Here is a 23,578-nt window from a genome sequence, read left to right as displayed (position 1 = left end):
AACTAATAACATTAGCCCCTGGTTTAAAAAAAAAACTACCAATATTGCATGTATGCAAACAAAGCACTGAGTTAGTTACATAGTACAGTGGAACCCCAGGTTACGAGTTTAATCCGTTCCAGAACCGAGGTCGTAACCCGATCTGCTCGTAAACCGAACAAATTTTCCCCCATTTAAAATAATGGAAATGAGATTAATCCGTTCCAGCCCTCCCAAAAAGTCCCCAAAATATCATAAATAATGGAAAAAAAACATGTTTTTAAATAAGAAACAAACATCAAAATACTGTATTAGTAAATATAGTTAAATAAAAGATAAACCAACTTAAGAAAATGTAATCTTACCTTGGCGGCAGATAACGGAGAGTTGCTGAGGAAGGAGGGAGGGAGGAGGGAGGGAGGGAGGGAGGACTGGCTGCATTTTCGGCACCTTCACATCAAAAAAAACTAAAATTGAACTTTAACTGTACGTACGTACATGAATTGCAAAAAAATAAACTTTCTTAACTTTAAACTTAGCCTAACACTTAACATTACGTACGTATGATTTTTTTTTTATGCTAATCATCTGTTTTTGCCTTTTTGGCTGCACTTTCGGCACCTTCACTTATAGCAGTTTCAGTTTTAGTACAAAGATACCTATGCAACGACGTTTGCTTTTGCCTGCTTTTTAAAAGCTTACGGAAGTGAGCCAAGCAGGTGTCATCATAATTTGCTAAAGAACGACTAGTTGCAACTTTTTCTGGATGTTTCTTTTCAATGAAACTTGTAACCTTCTCCCACATTCCCAGCACTTCTTTAATTTCACTTGTCGAAATTTTCTCTGTCTCGACTTCCTCCTCACTACCGCTGATCTCTTGCAGAGCCTCTGTACGTTGCATGTCCTGCAGCTCAAGCAACTCCTGTGTTGAGAGTTCCTCCTCATGTTCCTCGACAAGCTCGTTGATATCACCCTCGTCAACCTGCAGACCCATCGACTTGCCGAGGGACACGATTTCATGCACTGGATCTACGTCGGGCACGTTGGTCTCGATCTCGGTCTCGGTATCAAGACCAAATCCTTCAAAGTCCCTTGCTGCAACCGCATCAGGCCATAACTTCTTCCATGCAGAATTCAGTGTTCTTCTGGTCACTTCTTTCCACGCCAGGTCAATCATGCGTAGGCATTGCACGATGTTGAAATGTTCTTTCCAAAACTCTCGGAGTGTTAGCTCCGTATTTTCTGTCACATCAAAGCATCGTTTGAACAGATGCTTCGTGTAGAGCTTTTTGAAATTGGAAATGACCTGCTGATCCATCGGTTGCAGGATTGAAGTCGTGTTGGGTGGGAGGTAGAGGACTTTTATGAATTGATATTCTTCCCGGATGTTGTCTTGGAGACCGGGCGGGTGGGCTGGAGCATTGTCGAGGACGAGTAACGCTTGCAGAGGCAGTTTGTTTTCTTGAAGATACTTCTTCACCGCAGGTCCAAAGCAGAGATTTACCCAGTCGATGAAGAACTGCCGCGTAACCCATGCCTTTGGATTGGCGCGCCACATCACTTGCAGTTTTTCTTTAAGAATCCTGTGAGTCTTAAAGGCTCGAGGATTCTCTGAATGATAGACTAGCAGTGGCTTCACTTTAAAGTCACCGCTAGCATTTGCACACAATGCAAGGGTGAGGCGGTCCTTCATCGGCTTATGTCCTGGCATCTTCGTCTCCTCTGCTGTGATGTACGTCCTACGGGGCATTTTCTTCCAAAAAAGCCCCGTCTCGTCGCAATTAAAAACTTGCTGGGGGATGTAACATTCTGCCTCGATGAGCTGCGCGAAACGTGTGATGAACTCGCCAGCTGCCTTCTGGTCTGCACTTGCTGCCTCGCCATGTCTTACGACAGAGTGAATGCCTGATCGCTTCTTAAATCTGTCGAACCATCCATGACTAGCCTTGAATTCTGGTTCTACTACATCCATAGATGTGGATGGTTCTTTCTGCTTCAGGTCATTGTAAATGATGCGAGCTTTCTCGCTTATGACTGTTTCAGTAAGTATATCTCCTGCCAACTCTTTCTCTTTTATCCACAATAACAGCAGGTTTTCCATTTGTTCGTGGATAGCCGACCTTTGCTGTGTAATTACGGTCATGCCTTTTGCTACTTTTACACTCTTTATGGTCTCCTTTTGCTTTAGTATTGTGCATATCGTGGACGTACTGCGGTCGTAAATTTTGGCGAGTTCCATCACACGCACACCTCTCTCATGCTTTTCTATAATTTCCTGCTTCAACTCGACTGACAGCATCCTTTTCTTCTTGCTGCTGTCCTTTCCACTTCCTACCTTCTTTGAAGACATGGTTAATGCCCAATATGTATGATATGGCTCTGGGTAGAAGGGGTAGACGTTTCCGGGTAAGAAAGGCAAAGCGGAAACTAGCAGTGACGTTTCGGAGCTCGGCTCGTAAAACGGGCAAGCCTCGTACACCGGGCAGAAATTTTGCTCGGATTGTGGCTCGTAAACCGAATTACTCGTATACCGAGCTGCTTGTAAACCGGGGTTCCACTGTACTTCTGATATATCTAATTAACCCCACGGCACTACAACTACGCCCATTGTCTTTGGATGTTCACCAGACAAAGCCAGGTAAAATTCATACACTTTTACAGTCCAAGAAACACATATGCAGAACCGCTGCTCCGTGTGGCAAGCTTCTTGTGATGCTTCTGCATACTCATCTGTCATAGTGGGGGCTCCCATAACTTGGCAACAAGGCAATACAGCTTTTACTGGCTAATATTAGGGGTGGGCGGTATGACCAAAATTCTATATCACAGTATTTTTCTAAATTATCCCGGTTTCACGGTATTCTACGGTATTTTTTCCCCATGCATGAGTGAATGTTAACCACATTATCCACTGCAATTACTGCAGTAGACTGGCTAAGAATAACCTATTCCACTGTTATGAGAATTGTACACTGCACAAAAAAACATTTTAATGTGCACACAAGTATTAATACAGGTTTGCATGGCCCCATAAAGTGATACTTTTCAAGGGGGTGACACTAATGAAGAAAAGGAATCACATTGCATGACAGTTGCAATCAAAATATAGAACCTTTTTATTGAACAAATTTCGCAAAAACTTAAACTATGATTTTGACAACATATTTTCAACCATCCAAAGAGGCATTTAGACTTAGTAAAATATCCAGAGGTGCTTGTCAAAACTTGTATTGCACTGAACATGTCTTAGAAAAGTAATAAATAGTAAATATTTTTTGTGAACCAACTACACTTTGTTAATGTTAACTATCTCTGTCCACTGACACATTAAAGTGACTTTTTCAACAACTTTACCATCAATAAACTGCATAATATTTAAACTAATAAACAATAACAATAAAATAAATAATAGTATTATTACTGATAGCTGCACTATTACTTCAAGACTTCAAGCCCAGGTGCATTACACAGTATTCACCAAATTAAAATAAAATAAAACAAGTACAACTTTGTGATGACATCCTTACCAACTGTATTATCGTAGTATTTCCCTCTACTTACCCTTTACCTGTTCTCTCAAGGGTAAATGTTCTCGTCAGGTTCGTTATCGGGTTGGTCTACTGTTGCACTTTAAAATGAACACACACACACATAGATAAACACACACACACAGACCCTAACCACAACAGTGCCCTATGAATGACACACACACGCTGATTAACCCTTTGCACTTTATACCACACATCAGCCTGTCACTCAGCACTTCAAGAGACTTACTTATTATCGGCACGGACAACATATGATGTTTTAAATAGACCTCAGACCTAAATGTTACTTTTGGTCTGCAAGAAAATATTAAAACATACAAAGACTCAGTATCCTTGACTATAGGCCATTTATCAGCCAAGAATACCTTCTTTTCATACTGTCCCTTAACTATCGAGTGGCGCCTCACTCTCAGCCTTATAAACCTCGCAGCACAGAAATAATGGCAAAAATCTGGCTACCCCAGGTGCTCAAAGAAATCTAACTTATTACTTCAATCACTCTAGACATTAAAACAAAGCATAGAAAGTTAAAAGCAGCATAGTATTTATTACAAGAATAAGAGAATAATAATAATACCACTGGAACAAAGAATAGAAAATAAGTACTGATAGGAAAGTCTGAATATATATAGTCTTTAGGAAAAGCTTACGAAAAAGTTGAAATGACAAGGATGAATGTCCCAGGGAGGCGTTTGATTTAGCAATGGATGTTCATGATGCCTTTCTGACGACCAATGTCGTCTTCGTCTGTTCCTCTTCCTCTTCTTCTCCCTCCTGCTCCTTCTTCTTCGTTCTTCTCCTCCTTCTCCTCCCTCTGCTCCTCTTCCAGACCAAGGCATATTTATTATGAAATATCATGCCTTGGTTACACAACACATGAACCTGATTGGCTGGCTGTCAATGTGATTGATGAATTTTGCTCAAACTCTTTCCCAGATAATAAAGTTCTTTGATATTGCCTGTTTCCCTTTCCCAGGCCATAAATCCCAGACGTCCATCCATAAAGTAATCAATAGCCTGGGGTGTCAGCAGAGCATCCTTTCCCGGGTTGTAAAATAATTGAGCCCCAGAATGTCTTCCTTTCAATGTAGGAAACAGCTGTTTGAAAGTGAGGTGTGACAAAACCTGCTTTGATCTGTCTTAGTTCATCAGTTGTCTTGTCTCGAACAAAATATAATGGAAACCAAAATGTACAGATTTTATACACCATAACACCAACTGTACCATCATTTAGGCAAACTGCATTAATATGGGCCTTGCTTCAAGCTAAGCTATATACATAAATAAAATAACTGCAACTTGCATTTACTGTATAATGCTATTTGTGGTATAGCCCTACGGAAGTGCATTAGGGCCACGGTGAAGAAAAAAAAAATACAGTAAAGAGGGAAGAAAAAAAACAAACTACCGGTATATGTCAAGAATAAAGTCGACATGCTGACTTTATGCTCGACAATTCCACTTTATTTTCATAGTTTACTTCATAATTAAAGTAGAATGTCATAAACTAAACTTCATCCCAAAATCAATGTTTAATTTACTTGATTTTCTCAAACCCCGTCATAAGTTAATGCAGCACATTAAATGCTTTGTGTTGTGTTCCCCGACCCAGTTGTTAATCACTATGCTTCTTAAACTGACTTCTCCCACACTAAGAGGAGGCAGCAATCACCGCACAGAATCCATTCATTTCATGGTATTCCTACTCTCTAAAAAATTTAGAATGCTAAGATAAATACTTGATATCACTTTCATGATGAAATGCATTAAAGCAGGTATTAAACATGCACGGTAGTGAGGTGGTAGTGCTGCTCCCTCGCAGTAAGGGGTCCCCAGATGTATGTTCAGTGTAGAGAACTTTATGGCAGGTGTGACGAGGCTCCAAAAAACTGGATGTATGAAAGGGTATCGCACAGGTTTAACTTAAATATTGTGTAAATGTTGGGTTTGTGATCTGGTGGTCGGAGACACGAACACAGAATTCAATGCATGTTCTTCTGAGCGGGCTTTCTTTATTGCACGCGTGCTGTCTCTATCTGACGTACCAAAACCCCATTTCCTATCCGTCCTTTTTCTTTCTCCACATAACCAATCACCACACGATAAACGTCTTTGTGAAATTAAAATTAGTTATTAACTTAGCCCACAGAGTGTTCAGAACTTTAAAAATATCTTCGTTATACATGTTTAATTATGCCATCCATTCAGAGTTGCACCCATCTCTGAACGAGTCGCCAGCACATCGAAGGATAAATACAAGCAAAACATACACTAGCAGGGTCAATATAGCACAACAAAACCACACATCCTACATGACTTTGAAAGGAAACTGAAGCGCCGAGTAAACCCACCAGAAAAACATGCAAATGCAAGGCAGGCACGCCGCCGTGCCCCATATGATTAATGCATTCTTTAATGCATTTCACCATGAAAATTATATTAAGTATTTATTTTAGCATTCTAAATGTTTACAGAGAAGGAAGATCATGAAGTGAATGTATTCTGTGCGGCAATCGCTGCCGGCGCCTCCTGTTAGTGCAAGAAGAAGTCAGTTTAAGAATCACTTAACACAAAGCATTTAATGTGCTATATAACTTATGACGGGGTTTGAAAACATGTCGTCACACTATTACACAGTACCCAGGTACATTACACAGTATTGAAAACAAATAAAACAAGTACAACTTGGCTTGCAGTATTATCCAGTAGTATAGAAACAGTATTTACACATCTGACCTTTTAAAACTAAAGTATCTCCAGGCTCTCTGTCCATTTTCACCACGCAGCATTCCTATGCTACCGCCCACTATTTGGTGGTGTAGCAGTGAAAAAGAGCCCTAGTGCAACAAATCTGTGTTTAGCGGTGTAGCAGTGAAAAAGGTCCCTACTTGAACTGTTTCCCGCTGCGCCACGTTCTGAACGTCGTTTAGGCAATTTAAACCGGTGTTGCGGTATAAGAAAAATCCATATCATAAAAAAAATAAAAAACGGTTTTCGGTATGAACCGGTATACCGCCCAGCACTAGCTAATATACACAGACACTTAGAATTGAAGTGGTATTTTACTCTTGCTCTTGGACAGCCAATGACATTATCTCTTCGGGACTCACTCTCAGAGAGGAAGAGACTACAAAACTTGTTTGAAATAAATGAAAATGCTACAAATCAAAATTTCAAAAATCCATCCAAGCACCACATATACAAAAGGGTAAGGAAAACAGTTTGAAACTTTAACATATTAAAATCATACCTAACATCCCTATTAAAGAAACTGACATCATGCTTCCTTTATATGTTACCTCCATCCATCCAATATCCAGTGCTGTGTTTCAGGGCATTGGAGCCTATCGCAGCAATCATCAGGCACCAGGCAGGAACACCACCTGGATAGGACATCAGTTCTCATTAGAACCTATTACAAAAGGAAAGCCAATAGCAGTTTTCATACTACAGTATTTATCTTTTTTTTTTAAACTGTGCTATACTATGGCAATCCCAGTTCTAATGAGTAAAAAGTAAAAGTTCCCCATTGAGCACAGTGATTTAAGTCACATGTTTAGAGCAAATCTCTTGCTTCATTTACTTTGATCAGACAGCACATCAAACAAAGCACATATGACTGTGCAGATCACATGAGCCTTAAAGCCATCACAGGAGGAAAAAAAAAAAAAAAAAAAAAAAAAACACAACACACAAATAAAACAGCTACTACTAATGCACTTTTAACAAGTTTTGCTGTGTAATGATATTCTGGAATGAGACAATGACATGGCAGCAGCCACCCACAACCATTTTACAAGGCAAGAGCAACCTTGAATTTTTGAACTGTTTAAGGGTATACCTTCTTTTTGTGAAAGACCAGGGCAGGACGAACCAAAAAAAAAGCACACAAATACCAAGAAAACTAAATATACAATAGCTGCATTGTGAAGCTTTCCAACAGGGGTTTAATTTCAATGCAGCATTTGCATAGTTTATACATTCTCAGTGTCTGTGTGGCTTTGCTCCATAAACTGTGTGTTTTCTCCGACTTCCCAGTGGTGTGCATGTTAAGCTACTTCATAGCTGTAGATCTGCCTGGTATGAACGAGTACAGTGGAACCTCGGTTCACGACCATAATTTGTTCCAATACTCTGGTCGTAAACCGATTTGGTTGTGAACCGAAGCAATTTCCCCCATACAATTTTAATTGTATGTAAATACAATTAATCCGTTCCAGACCATATGAACTGTATGTAAATATATATATTTTTTTTTTTTTTTTTAAGTTTTTAAGCACAAATATAGTTGATTAAACCATAGAATGCACAGCGTAATAGTAAACTAAATGTAAAAACATTGAATAACACTGAGAAAACCTTGAACAACAGAGAAAACTAACATTGCAAGAGTTCGCGCTATACTGTAGCCTTATGACCCGATCGCTGTAAACTTTTTTTTTTTTTTGAGTTTTAAGCACAGGGAAAAAAAAGGAACATTTGAACAAATCCGAACTTTATTTAAAAGCCAACCATAAGCAACCAAGAAAGTAACATTGCAGGAGTTCACGCTAATAGCATTAGAACCCGATCGCTGTAAACACGCTTTTTAAATGAGTTTTAAGCACAGGGGAAAGAAAGGAACATTTGAACAAATCCGAACTTTATTTAAAAGCCAACCATAAGCAACCAAGAAAGTAACATTGCAGGAGTTCACGCTAATAGCATTACAACCTGATCGCTGTAAACACTCTTTTTAAATGAGTTTTAAGCACAGGGGGGAAAAAAGGAACATTTGAAAAAAGAGAAAAGTAACACTGCAACAATTCACACTACGAACCGAAAAATGAACATCTGAAAAATCCATAATATGAAAACTAACCATAAACCACCAAGAAAACTAATCTTGCATGAGTCGAGTTCTGGCATGAAGTGAGGAGGAACTGGGTGGAGAACAATTCGGTCCCATCGCAGTTGAAGACTTGTTGCGGGATGTAGCCTTCGTCCTCCACTAATTTTGTGAAATTTTTCACAAATTCTTTCACAGCTTCAGCGTCGGAACTAGCAGCCTCTCCATGCTTTACCACACTATGAATGCCACTTCTCTTGCGAAACTTTTCAAACCATCCTCTACTGGCTTTAAATTCCTCACTTTCGCCACTCATAGAAGGATAGTTTTGCAGCAAACTGCCATGAATCTTCCTGGCTTTCTCGCATAACATCGCCTCACTTACGCTATCCCCTGCAAGTTGCTTCTCGTTCAACCACACTAGCAACGGTTTTTACACCTTTTCCAGCACTTGAGGCTTCTGCCTGGTTAACGCTGTAACTCCTTTTGCAACATCAGCTGCTTTAATAGATTCTTTCTGCTTTAGAATAGTCGAAATCGTAGATTTTGACTTCTTGTACTCGGCGGCAAGATCAGTAATATGAACGCCATGCTCATACTTTTCAGTAATTTCTTTCTTTACTTCGATTTCAATTTTCTGCAAAACTTTCTTCTCACCACTCTTCACTTGCTTAGAAGCCATAGTTAACTGCAAAAGCACACGAAATACTGTAGAGCACAAAGAGTTCACAGGTAAAGCACGCACATCTGACTGAGAACAATGAACAGGGTGAGGCTGAACACGTGCTTAAATACAGTAATCAGCGTGTACGAACCGGAAGGGAAATGAAATAGAGCACAAAGAGTTCACAGCGAAAGCACGCACGCATGTCTGACCGAGAACAATGCAATACGTGCGGAAATCATCGGCGCGCACAAATCGAAAGGGAAACTTGCTTGTTCGTATACTGAGTGTGTGGTCGTGAACCGAGGCAAAAGTTTGGTGAACTTTTTGGTCGTAAACCGAGTTGTACGTGTACCGAGACGTTCGTGAACTGAGGTTCCACTGTATGCTAAGGATGTTCTGCCACATCCTTAATTTGTTAAATGGATACTCAACCCAAAAATTATAATTTTTTAATATGTTTTCATGGATATATATACATACACAGACACACACACACACACACATATATATATATATATATATATATATATATATATACATACATACATACATACATACATACATATACATTTTGGGTATGTAAAGGAATATATACTCAAAAAGTAAATGTTAATCCTTAATGCACTAAGGGGTTTTTGACATTGTTTAGTCTAAATTAAATATCCAAAAAAAATGATATATAAAGGAGCTGTAAATGGCTAAAGATTATAACACTCCAAATATTTTAAAAGATTAAAGTATATACAGTGCATCTGGAAAGTATTCACAGCGCATCACTTTTCCCACATTTTGTTATGTTACAGCCTTATTCCAAAATGGATTAAATTCATTTTTTTTACTCAGAATTCTACACACAACACCCCATAATGACAACGTGAAAAAAGTTTACTTGAGATTTTTGCAAATTTATTAAAAATAAAAAAAACTGAGAAATCACATGCACATATATATATATATATTATATATATATATATATAATATATATATATATATATATATATATACACACATATATTCTGCATTCGTCCTGGGTAGGACGTTAATCTGCATCCAGCCCTGCCAAAAGGTCCTCCGATTTACAGGAATACATTTTCATACTAGCTTCTTCCAGTTCTGGGTTATGACATTGGGAACAATTTCTTTCCTAGTAGCCCTGGGCACAGGGCAGAAAACAGCCCTGAACATGGGCCCTCCACACATCACACACACCACACATACACCTAAACCACTGTTTATCAGCAACTTTTGGGTTGCAGGTGGCTATCACTGCGTAGCAAGCACATGAGACTTGTTTACGGTATAATCCATCCCAATTTCCTCCCCACATCGCCACCACCGATTCTAAATGCACTCTCTACAACTTCATGTCACAAAGCCACTCTAAAATTTTTATTTCCGGTCTGTAATTGTGCACATTTCTGCCTTTCTGTGGGGTGTTTGGAGTGTTTCCAGGATGGTCATGAGGGGGTGAGCACACAAGTACTTTAAGTGGGCACGCAAGAAGTGGAAACTGAAAGAGCACTGCTCAGAAAACTAATGTAGTGAGAACATGCAGCAGACAGAGTTCAGATATAGTAATTTCTGAATATGGTATGCAAAATTTCACATCACAACAATTACAATATGCAAGCTGTCAAGGTAACTCAGGCCCATTCTCCAGGCAAGATGCAGATGCCTGAAAAAGGAGCCTGACTTGCATCGAAAGCTTGAATAGTGTAATCTTTTTAGTTAGCCAATAAATTTTGAAATATGGTGGTATCCCACTGTGTGCACAAGTGGTTAATATCCAAGAAAGCTAGTAAATGTTTAGTCTGAAGAATGAAAACTGTGCAGATGTTCTCAAAAAACTTATAACTTAATACCATATTACAGCAGCTTAAAGGTGTCTGATTTAAATTTTCAGCACATTTTTGCATATTCTGCTGAGCACTGGCATGTAATGTGGACCACTCTCTGATATCTGCTAGCATGACAGGGTGACTCCACTGCTTATTCTGTGTTTCATACCTACAAACATTTATCATGCCAATGCTTTTCCACAGTGAGAAAGAATACAGTCTACAAATGCAAGATTTGCTTATTTCAAATGAAAATGTAAACTTACAATCTCATAAAAAGAAAATTCACAAGAATTGGGGCACCAAAAATAAGAGAGGCTAAACCAAAATCATGATGCCTTCTTTACAAGGTTAATTTTTTTCTCATTGATTTTCTTCTAAAGTGCCATTCAAAGAGGACACTGGCACACAGATTGCTACTTTGAACCAACACATCATTTGGGAAAGGACTCGATTGACTCCTTTGGCAAAAGCTCATGACATTTTCCTTTGCTGAGAGATTGAACACACTGTGCAAGCCTGTAAAAAAGTTTTCTACACCACTATGCCACTAAAACTTACTTAAATCAGTAGTGACAATCTGTAAGTTTTGACTGCAGTCACATTAAGTCACTAGAATATGAGAGCGTATATTGAAATGATTCTACTAAAGATGTACACTTTCTCTCTACTTTGCTATAATCTGAATGTTGCTTCCATGCCCATGTTAGAAAATGTGCCATGCCAGAAACACACATATTACTTATAAGTTCTCATTGTGCACCTCAGTCCTCCCCTGTTTGCATGCTTTGAAGAGAAAGGGTTTCACGACCAGTTTTACCTGGGACAGTCAGAGTTGGCTTTGTCATTACGCTTGATTTGAAACTGTTGTGCAAATCTGATTTATAGGATTTATGTAGTTTTACAAGAAAGCTATACTAAAATCGTGTTTGCTTTGTAAAGTGCATTGTGATTGAAGGCGTAGAGTAGGAAGGGAAAGGGACAGAGCCTTAGGTGCTAACAGTTTTTACTTCCTAAACAGTTTTTAATCTTTAAATTTAGCTAAATGCTTCAACATTTTTTATTCACACCCTTAAAATACACACATACAACACACTTAAAAATTTCATTTTTATTTATTCTGAGTGTTAATAATAATGCACTCTAATATTAGAACTGCATTTTAAAATCCAAATTCAGAATTTACAGACACAGAAAGGAGATAACTAACACAAGAAGACATAGAACCTTTACGCAAAAAAGAGACCAGGACACTGAGGTTGATAAACTAAAGTAGTACACCAATCCAAAGGTAAGGTCTACTATCATAACTCCAAAATTAGAAAGATTAAAAATCTCTTTACATCTTAAAAGAAATGTGTCACTGTACAACTGTAGCAGAACAAATGCCAATGAGCATCCTTTACAAACACTGACCATTAGAGATAAGATTCAAGTAATCAATGATCAAATATCAATAATACAACACAAAGAGCTTAATTTTATCAACGTTTCACTTCTGGACAGATTTTTTTGCCCTAATTATGAGTTTAACACTTTGCAAAAATGTATACTGTTACCTTTTTTAGCTTATGTAGTAAGAGAGAAGTAAAGCAGCTGATAGTGCATAAGGTTATGTGAACATAGTTCACTAGTACACTACAGTATGCTAATGCTCCCAACACTCCAGTTGATAGCATCTTTGTTACTGCAATAGTATCAAAAATCATAAAAACACAATGCAATTCTACCTCTTACATCAGTAAATCCATGTATTTTTTATCTGACCTTTTACAAGAATGATTTGACTTAATACAATTTTAAGAATAACAGTGGAGCCTAAGCTGGCAGCACTGGTACAAAGTAAACCCTGACTGGGTGCCAAATCATCTCAGTGGACTCCCATACACACACTCATTCTACTATTCTAGAAGTGCAAGGCAAGAACCACAAATGAGGTGTAAGTTCATCACACAGTACACTTGCACACCAACAATGATTTAACTGGGTCACTTAAGAGTTACCAGATAGCACTAACATATTTTGTGATCTTTGAGTGATGCAACTCAAAATACAGACAGAAAAATCTATATGGACAACAGGCCAAAAATTAGCAAACTGCTTTCAGCTAGTGCCTGGGCTACAATTCCATCTTAAGCTGCACAGCTCCAATGTAAAACATTCCTTGGCCTCTGTGCTACCATTTCCTCTTTCAGTCTTCTACGATATTTAACACACAAAATAGATGACACATAGATTGAAGCTATTTAGAATGCACTTACCAAATGTCAAAAGGAGCAAATCTAAAAGCAAAAAAAAAAAAAAAAATTATACGCACTCTGTGCCGACAGAAGAGCAAAAAGTGAGGAGCAAATAAGGGGTCTTTAAAAAAAACTCATTAAAGCATGCACTATCAAAGAACTGGACAATTTAAAGGGTGAATGCGGAAAACAACAGAACTGTGTACTATCATTTCTGACAAGTTCAGAACAGGAAAACATTTTAATCCACTGTATTCTTAAAACACTTTTTAAAAGGACACACACAAAACTCTTACCCAAACTGTTAAATATAAAACAGCATCAGAAATGTTAAAAAGGCAGCAAATGATATACTTTTAAAGTGAACCATGTCAAACAAAGGTAGAAACCTTGTCTCCGCTGATGCAAAGGTACAATTACAAAACAAATAACAGCACCCAATATTTTTTCCTCTATCAAAAATTTCAGAAACTGAAACTAGGTTAGAACAATCAAGCTCTAAAATACCCAAAATGGCCAAGCAAGTCCAGAGTATAATTTTAAGTTTATCACATATCCTGTTTCAGAACATAAATACTTTAATATGAACAAGAGATATCCATTAAGTCTATTGAGCTCATTATCTTACTTGATAGCTAGGCTGTGATAATCTCATTCTGATATGTTATAAAAGCTCAAAAAAATTAAACTTTTACCTCATTAATTGGTAGTTTGTTCCAAATTCCAACAATCATTTACATGAAGAGGTGACCTTTGGATTATATCTTAAATGCACCTTATTTAATTATCACTAGCATCCTAGAATGTTTCATCCACTATTTAATTAAACGAATTATGCTGGATCAACCTTTACAACTTTAAGAATTCTAAAGACCTGGATTAGGTATGCATGCAGTTTTCTATGCTGAAAATCTTCAGGATTTATTCCTTAGTCTGTCTAGGGAAGGCATGTACTTTAGCCTAAGGATGCATTTGGTTGCTCTTTTCTGTACAGTTTCTAAAGCTGTGGCGTCCAGTAAGGCACAAAATACTCCCAATGTGATCTCATTGGCACAATATAGAGACTCAGCATAATGTCATTAAACACTCCTTAGAGCACAGTGTAAAATGTTTTGCATGCAAACCAACACGTTGTTTGCGTTTTGTCTGATTATACCCAATGCCTAGACCAGTAGAATGTTGACTCAACAGAAACCACTAAATCCTTTAAATCCTACAGTTGCTTCCTGTAGGGCACTGTTAAACATCTTTGCCAGTGTGTGGAACTATGAACTTCTCTAGAACTGTGTTTTAGGGGGTTTCTCTGTTCTGAAGATTGTCCAGGTCATGTTATGTTAAATGCCTTCTCTTGACTTCTCTGTGATTACAACTCTTGTTTTAATAAAATTACTTTATCTACAGCAAAAAAAATCATATTTGTTGATTACTACAATTAAGCAGAATTAAGTAAGAAATTGGAATTATATTTTAGGGTGTTATGACAGTTATTCCCAAATCAACATAAAAAACAAGAAATAAACCAAAATACAAATAACACATATCACAACTATTTTTAATAACCAATTCTAGATCCAGCACTTTTCAAAAAAGCCTGATGACCTACTACATTCTAAAATGTTTAACTAAAATTAAAACAGTGCCTTCAGTACACGTTTATGAAAGTGCGAAGAGTAATCAAACACAAGCCGAACTGAAAGATTTAGTAAGATATTGTTTAAACATATAATGAAAATGCATAATCAAATTGACAAACCTGTTATCAGTTGAGTAACCTACTATGAAAAGTGTCAGACTTCAGACCAAACCATTTTATTTCACTGTTTGGATATGTACAGTCAACTGAAAATTCCTTGTATTTATTTTAATCAAGGTAATATTGAATGATTAATCACAAGGTCAAAACTTCAAATGTCATCACTGCTGTGGAGAGTCCGAAACAGAGCGGTTAATGGAAGGCACCACATAGCTGGGGAATACAGTTTGGCTTTCCAAGTTTCTTTGGTCATAGGCTTAAGCGAAACAGATATAAATTCAGATGCCGTATTCTCCAAAGAAACCCCATAAGATGATGATTTCTTCATAGCGTCTCTTTGTTATTTGTATTTGAAAATTCGTCTCTCACTTAAGGTCAGTAAGAAAACAAAACGACTCCTTGTCGTAAGATGACCTACAGAGACTGCCCAGCGCGGAATGTGCGCCTTCAAATCCTCCTACACCGCACATAAAACACATTCAATGACTTTATAGCCACAATTATAAAAGGAAGACTGTAAACGCAAAAGTCCACTAAAACAACTTGGTCATCGTTAGTTTGCGACAGTGCAGTCGTTCGATCCTTAGGGTCTCCTTTAAAACTATATAAAAAACTATTACAATGAAGATCATACTATAGCAAAATGCTTTTACAAAAGCCGTCCTCATTAGGTGACACGATTTCTATATATCTGAATGGGAAAGAAGGAATTCGTAATATAGAAAGATGCCCAGCAATATGAAAGTGCAGACAGCACAAGATAAGCGCATGATGCCCTAACCACCTCTGTTCTCATCACACGCAAGGAGGCCAGAGTCTTCAGCCTGGGAATTCTGTTCGCAATGCTGCAATCACAATTTACTTTTCTTACGAGTACAGCGTATACCTTATATACCCAATTTGTGAGGATGATTAAAACCCCAAAAAGAAATAAAATTTCAGCAAGAATTATTACAAATACAAAAGGCAGCTGTACGGGGTTTTCGCCGTCAAATTGAGGACGCGCCAAGGTAAGCATGTTAAATCACAAAAAAAAAACTAAAAACTTAATTGAATATTAATTAAAGTGTGTCATATGACGAGATTAGGCCTGGCTATGGTACTTCATTGCATCTCTGCGTCATTCAGGTGCGTTTTCGCTTAGCTGCTTGTTTGTTTTACAATAACCGCCGCATCACCTTTTCCTATTATAATTAGACTGTCGCTTCGAGAAAAAAATAACCTCCCACCAGTACATTTATCATTTACTCCGCCAGCATTCATACTCGATTTGGCGAGGACACGGCGTTTTCTCAAAACTAAAATGACAACTTGCAACCACCCAGGACAGAAGTGTGTTTCAACCCTACCTGCCCCAGACAGTGAAGCCCCCTCGGGTAGCTCTACACATCCTCTCGAGACAAACAGGTGACACTCTTGCTCTCCCTAGAAGAACGACCAGCACACTGCTGAAAATGACGTCAGATTCCGGTTTCGGGTTGGCGCACGCGCACGCGCATTGCTCTACTTCCGATAAGACGCGACATGTTAACGTTTTCCTTAAGAACTGTACAGTGTTGGAAGGTGTGAAAGCTCTTGTGCAATTTTTGTTACTGATTGCTATAATATAGAAGTAAAGAGCTTTCCACCTCGCCTCGTATAGTGTTAGTTAAGAATGGAGGAGGAGGAAGGTAGGAGTTTGTTTAGTACACGAAAACGAGGTGATCACGAGTGAAAAAGTTCAAAGAAAGCTCTTAAAGGTTATTTTACGCTGGTTATGCTGCGTTTGTTGGATACAAATCATTGGCGCGTCTAGGGTCAGTAAATATCTGGGTCTTATCCCTGCTGTGACGTATATAAAATCCAAGAGCTGAGGGAGTGCCCCTTGGAGTTTCACATACGTTCATATAATGATGTAACTTACATTAATTAGAGCGTAGATCGTTTATAGTGGACAGAAACAACAACAACATTTATTTATATAGCACATTTCCATACAAAAAGTAGCTCAAAGTGCTTTATATAATGAAGAAAAGAAAAATAAAGGACAAAATAAATTTAAATAAGACAACATTAGTTAACATAGAAAAGGAGTAAGGTCCGATGGCCAGGGTGGACAGAAAAAACAAAAAAAACTCCAGAAAGCTGGAGAAAAAAATAAAATCTGTAGGGGTTCCAGGCCACGAGACCGCCCAGTCCCCTCTTGGCATTCTACCTAACATAAATGAAATAGTCCTCTTTGTAGTTAGGGTTCTCACGGAGTCACTTGATGCTGATGGTCATACAGACTTCTGGCTTTTAATCCATCCATCATTGTTGGAACATCATGGTGCTTTGAGTAGATGGTGGTGGCAAAAGGACACCGGAAAAGGAAACAGAAGATAGAGTAGGGGTTAGTACAGATTTTAGAGCCACCATGAATAGTTATTATAATGAATTGGATATACAGAGTATCAGGATTTAAATTACAGTGAAGTTATGAAAAGGCCATGTTAAAGTAATGTGTTTTCAGCAGTTTTTTAAAGTGCTCCACTGTATTAGCCTGGCGAATTCCTACTGGCAGGCTATTCCAGATTTTAGGTGCATAACAGCAGAAGGCCGCCTCACCACTTCTTTTAAGTTTTGCTCTTGGAATTCTAAGGAGACACTCAGTTGAGGATTTGAGGTTTCAATTTGGAATATAAGACGTCAGACATTCCGATATATAAGATGGGGCGAGATTATTTAAGGCTTTATAAACCATAAGCAGAATTTTAAAGTCAATCCTGAATGACACAGGTAACCAGTGTAGTGACATCAAAACTGGAGAGATGTGCTCGGATTTTCTTTTCCTGGTAAGAATTCTAGCAGCTGCATTCTGCACTAGTTGCAAACGATTTATGTCTTTTTTGGGTAGTCCTGAGAGGAGTGCGTTACAGTAATCTAGTTGACTGAAAACAAACGCGTGAACTAATTTCTCAGCATCTTTCAATGATATAAGAGGTCTAACGTTTGCTATGTTTCTTAAGTGAAAAAATGCTGTCCTAGTGATCTGATTAATATGCAATTTAAAATTTAGATTACAGTCAACAGTTACCCCTAAGCTTTTACCTCCGTTTTGACTTTTAATCCTAATGCATCCAGTTTATTTCTAATAGCCTCATTGTATCCATTATTGCCAATCACTAAGATTTCAGTTTTCTCTTTATTTAATTTGAGAAAGTTACTATTCATCCATTCTGAGATACAAGTTAGACATTGTGTTAGTGAATCAAGAGAATCGGGATCATCAGGTGCAATTGATAAATACAGCTGTGTGTCATCAGCATAGCTGTGGTAGCTCATATTGTGCCCTGAGATAATCTGACATAATGGAAGCATGTAAATTGAGAAGAGCAGCGGACCCAGGATAGAGCCTTGTGGAACACCATATAGGATATCATGTGTCTTTGAGTTGTAATTACCACAACTAACAAAGAATTTTCTCCCTGCCAGGTAGGATTCAAACCAATTTAAGATGCTGCTAGAGAGGCCCACCCATTGACTAAGGCAATTTCTCAGAATATTATGATCAATGGTGTCAAATGCGGCTCTCAGATCTAAGAGGATGAGAACAGATAAATGACCTCTGTCTGCATTTACCCGCAAATCATTTGCTACTTTAACAAGTGCAGTTTCTGTGCTGTGATTTGTTCTAAAACCTGATTGAAATTTATCAAGAATAGCATGTTTATTGAGGTGCTCATTTAACTGCATAATGACTGCCTTCTCTAGAATTTTACTTAAGAAAGGCAGGTTAGAGATGGGTCTAAAATGTTCAAGAGCAGAGGGGTCGAGATTATTTTTCTTAAGTAGGGGTTTAACTACAGCAGTCTTAAGACAGTCTGGGAAGACCCCCGTATCTAATGACGAATTTACTATGTCAAGAACATTATAAATTAGCACGCCCGATACTTCTTTGAAAAAATTTGTTGGTATTGGGTCAAGGACGCAGGTGGAGGGTTTCATTTGAGAAATTATTTTATGTAAATCAGGTAAATCTATCCTAGTGAAAGAGTTTAATTTGTTTATAACAGAATACTGGGGTTTAGGAGGATCCTTAGTGTTGGGGAGATATACTATGTTATTTCTAATATCATTAATTTTTTGATTGAAAAATACAGCGATAGCCTCACAGGTTTTACTGGAAGTACTTAGGAGGCATACCTTTGAGTTACCTGGGTTTAACAGACGATCAATCGTCGAGAATAAGACTCTGGGATTACTAGCATTGTTATTTATAATCTTAAGAGAAATAGCAGCACCTCTCAAGACGGACTGTGTTATTGTATTCTGTTATTTTAACTTTTAATATTTCATAGTGGATAGTTAGTTTAGTCTTCCTCCATTTACGCTCAGCTCTACAGCATGTTCTCTTTAAAACAGACACTCTTTGGGTCTCCCATGGTATAACAATGCTAGAAAAATTTTTAACTGTCTTTTCAGGTGCAACTATGTCAACAGCAGCTCTCACCTTTGTATTAAATCTTTCTGCCTTACTATTTACATTATCCTCGCTATTATAGTTGGCACTATAAACGGACTGATTGCTTAGAATGTTTGTAAGTTTTAGATAGATAGATTTTAAAGCTGCTGATGAGTCAAAGAAGCGTTTTTTAACAATATGCTTCTCATGAGTGTTTTCTATCATTATTTCTATATTAAAAAGTAGAAGAAAATGTTCTGATAGACCCGTATCAATGACCTGCTTTATATCAACTTTTAGTCCTTTAGTAATCACTAAGTCTAACGTATGACCTGCTTTATGTGTAGGCTGATTAACGAGCTGTCTCAAATCAAAAGAGTCCAGGAGGTTCATAAATTCTTTTACTTTTTGGTCACACTGATTATCTATATGAAAATTAAAGTCGCCGACTATTAAGAGTGTGTCATAGTTCGTAATTAAAATTGACATTAAGTCAGAGAATTCCTCAAAAAAAGACGCGTTGAATTTTGGAAGTCTATACACAGATAATACTAGAACGTGACAATCTCCATGGATAACAAGGGCGAGATACTCAAAGGACTTGAATTTACCAAAACTGACATCTTTACATTTTAACCGGTTTGAGTAAATGTTTGCCAAGCCACCGCCTCTTTTCCCTTGGTGATCTGCACAAGTAAAACTGTAATCCGGAGGCGCATATTCGATTAAAACAGCTGCGCCATCTGAGCTTAGCCACGTTTTACTTAGTGCAATAAAATCTATTTTTTTATCACTAATAAGATCGCTGATAAAAAATGTCTTTTTAGTTAAAGCTCTAACATTTAATAGAGCCATATTTAATGTTTCGGAGGTGTAGAGATGAATACTATGTGCGTTATTGATATTTGGAACAGGAATTAAGTTATTTTTATTAGCGCCGCTCTGTGTGTATTTTTTGTTTAATCTATAATCTGTGTTTATAGTTTTAATACATTGTTCATCTAAAGTAGTAATTTTTATAAAATTTTAATTAAAGACCAGGTGCTTGACGTAATAGATAAGCAACTTGAGACTCTGAAGCCCTCCTTCACGACGTCACTGATACAAATTATTACCATCGAAGTAAGAGTTAAAAACAACGGTTAATGACTGAGTAATAATAAGTTTGAAAACAATTGTTTAACATCTACTATTATTGGTGAATTACTGGTGGAGCCACACATTCCTCAGTGAGGGTGGTCATTTCGGAGATCGCACAGATCAAACTGAGAAATTTTTAAAGGAATTTCAAAATTAAAATTACATATTAAATAACTGTGGTTTAGAATTAGTGGGGTGAAAGTGTCATAACTGTGTCATATGTTTTGGGTTAAGCTATGTATTGCAAATCTATCGAGGTATTTTAATTGTCACTGTTCTTGACATATAACTAAGTGCCTGTCTAAAGAACTAAAGTGGTGGGGTTCTTTTCTGCAGGATTAAAAGTTCCAGATATACAATTTAATCATCCATTTACAGAACCTGCAGTAAATAAATAAATACGTTTCAGGAGTGTAGAGAGTTGTAAAAAAAAAAAAAAGACAAAAAAATTAGACGGGGCCCCAGTCCATTGTAAGGTTTTCAGATATGAGAGGACAACTGAAGTCTTCAGAGGAAAAAAACCCCTCACAAATGTGTTCAGAGCATGTAAACTCTACACATATAGTAACTGGGGTGGATTTCTAAAGTCTACAGGACCTGAGGTAGTAGTTAGTGCTGCTGCTTTACATCATGCTGCTATAAACAGTTAAATTCAAGAAAATGGATGGATGATATGAAGCTAATACAAATAATATTTGAAGTGCTTAAAAGTCGTAATTATTGGGTATTTATTATGACACAGTTGCTGTATAAGCAGTTACAGACTGAGCCATAAACACTGTTACCTTCTTTCTAAAAGCTGAATACATCAATGATATTTAATGCTCCATTAATGATGATTTATGACTAGGGTGACCAGACATCCCATATTATCCAGGATAGTTCCATACATTATCCTCAGTTTAGATATGTCAACTTATCCCTCACAAGTGTTTATTTGTCCTGTATTTCTTCTGTTGATTGTTCAGTGCACATTTTCTGCACCATCTGGTTTTGTGATGTACATTTAAGCACCAATCATATAAGTTCTTTAAAAAAAAAGATGACCTATAAGATGTAGTACTATCAGTCAAATATCCACCTGTTTAAGCAAACAGTTTCTCACCCATAAAAGTTTGTTTCAAGAGAAGCACATCCTTCCAGCTGACAGAGAACATTTTAAAATGTTGTTTTTGTGTACTATAGCATCACAGTCAGTGGCGCTGTTATTAACTTTGCTGAGTGGTTTTTCTATCAAGTTCAGACTTTGTTGACAGTGGTTTGTTTCCTTTCCCATTTTTTGTTGTTGCTGTTGGCTGATGTGCGTATCTGGTTGTTTGTGATTCCCCCATAATGTTGTGTGTATGATGTTAATGGCTGTTCAAGGCCTCCCAATTCTGTGGAGTGGTCATATGAGAAATTAGTATTAGCAAGGAATAAATACTGTTTGTTTTACTAAAAAATAAAAAGTAAAACTTAGAAGTTAACTAAAACAAAAGAGCTCAACAGCTTGAACCTCCCCTGGGTTAAGAAAATGGATTGGTGGATTAAGTATATGAATGTGCATTTTAATACCAACACAGAATTAAGAAAATCTGAAACAATATAAATTATACATATGCCTCATCATGGATTTCTTTTACCCACCCAGAGAGGGTGGTTTTGGCTTCTTGCCCCTTGCACAGGCAGGGTCTGCTCTAAAGAGACTGACAGTTGTAGAGATCCAGTCAAACTCCACACACCATAATGCACATTTTCTAAAGTGAGCATATGAAGGCCAGAAACCGCTTGCAGAGTAGAAGATCAAAAACTTGTTTGATCTTAATTTTGATTGTGAGAAAACAATCTGTTTTTCTGGGTGTTAAGCAGGAAGTATCAGTAAAGATACCATAGAGATGACTGTCTTTTGGCAGCCCAAGTGTTCATGCTGTTTTTTGATCCCTTTGAAATCAGCTCTTACTGTCACTAGAAGCTCACCAAATATTGAATTGTTTATCCACTAACAGCGAAAGTGAGCTGGTCGTGAGTCTGGTAAGTCTTATGTTACTGGTGTGATGTAGCAACAGCAAACCTATCAGTACAGGAGAAACTGAAGATTCAGACTTTAAACGAGCCAAGCACCAACTCCAGCTCCAGGAGGGCTGCCCATTCTGTGGCAGTCCATCACAGTACAGAATATACCTGTATAAAATGTGAATAATGTGATCAAAGAAATGTTATAATCTCCTTGAAAGCCTCTTGAAATTAGTTTATGTTTTGATTGTTTTGAAAGAAATCCATGCACACTTAATTGTTAAATTATGACAAGAACACATACAGTATTAGCATTCATTGGAAACATCACAGTACTAAGTAATGTCCAATATATTTCTTTCTGTGTTTTTGGTATTTATAATCATGTTTTGTGATCATTTTTTAAAAATATTATAACAAAACAAAGAACAATACAAAAATTGCAGATAGCACATGTAGTAGGGCTGTGATGAAACTCCAGTTCATGGATGTGGCATCTCCCATGGATCTATGAGCAGACTGATGACTCGCAGTTTTCACAGTTGTGAATCCTCATTCAATGTGAGACTCCAGTGTGATACCTGATACTGATTTACCATCAGTATTGTTCGTTTACTTTATGTTCAGTTAGGTCAGTGGTTTATTCAGAGTTAAAAAAGCAGCAAAACACTGCTTTAGTTCAACTCAGTTCAATTTTCATGTTATTACTTTACCAAGAATTATATAACGTGTATCATCACCATATTATTTTTGCAATGTGTACATTAAAGATGTTGCTTCCATTCCCTTGTTTATAGCATTCATTTTTTGATTCTAACTGTAACACTTTGTAAATACTACTATCTGATATGTTTAGCCAGCCTTGAGCATGGGAAAGGTGCTATATAAATAAAATGTTGTATTATTATTAGTCACTCTGTTGTCATAACAGTATCACTTTTCTATGACAATCAGTGCAGGCTGAATTTTAGTAAGCCACACTCCTCATGGATGCATTGAAGACTGTGAAGTATTCCTCCTTTAGTGTGTTTGTGGCCTGACAAACACTGCAAGTACTGACAGAATTACTTTTATGAAAAGATCTTGCAGACAGCTTGTCCAATTGTTTTTGAGGCTGTCTTTTGGATGATAAGTCTTCTGCATTCATGAGTTAAAACATTACATTGCCTT

The 23,578-nt window shown here is 37.4% G+C and overlaps 1 protein-coding gene across 2 annotated transcripts in view; it reads right to left on the bottom strand.

Moving 5' to 3' along the window:
• Positions 1 to 16,332, bottom strand: part of LOC114652027 (H(+)/Cl(-) exchange transporter 3) — a 183,311-nt gene extending 166,979 nt beyond the window's left edge. For both annotated transcript variants that reach the window (XM_028802180.2, XM_028802184.2), the window contains exon 1: positions 16,203 to 16,332. The gene's annotated coding sequence lies outside the window, so the exon portion shown is untranslated. The remainder of the gene's footprint in view (positions 1 to 16,202) is intronic.
• Between the last annotated feature and the right edge of the window lie 7,246 nt (positions 16,333 to 23,578).

This window comes from Erpetoichthys calabaricus, chromosome 5 (assembly GCF_900747795.2).
Source record: "Erpetoichthys calabaricus chromosome 5, fErpCal1.3, whole genome shotgun sequence".
NCBI classification, from domain to species: Eukaryota; Metazoa; Chordata; class Cladistia; order Polypteriformes; family Polypteridae; genus Erpetoichthys; species Erpetoichthys calabaricus.
The sequence above is the reverse complement of the archived record's forward strand: the minus strand, read 5'-3'. Positions and strand labels throughout refer to the sequence as shown.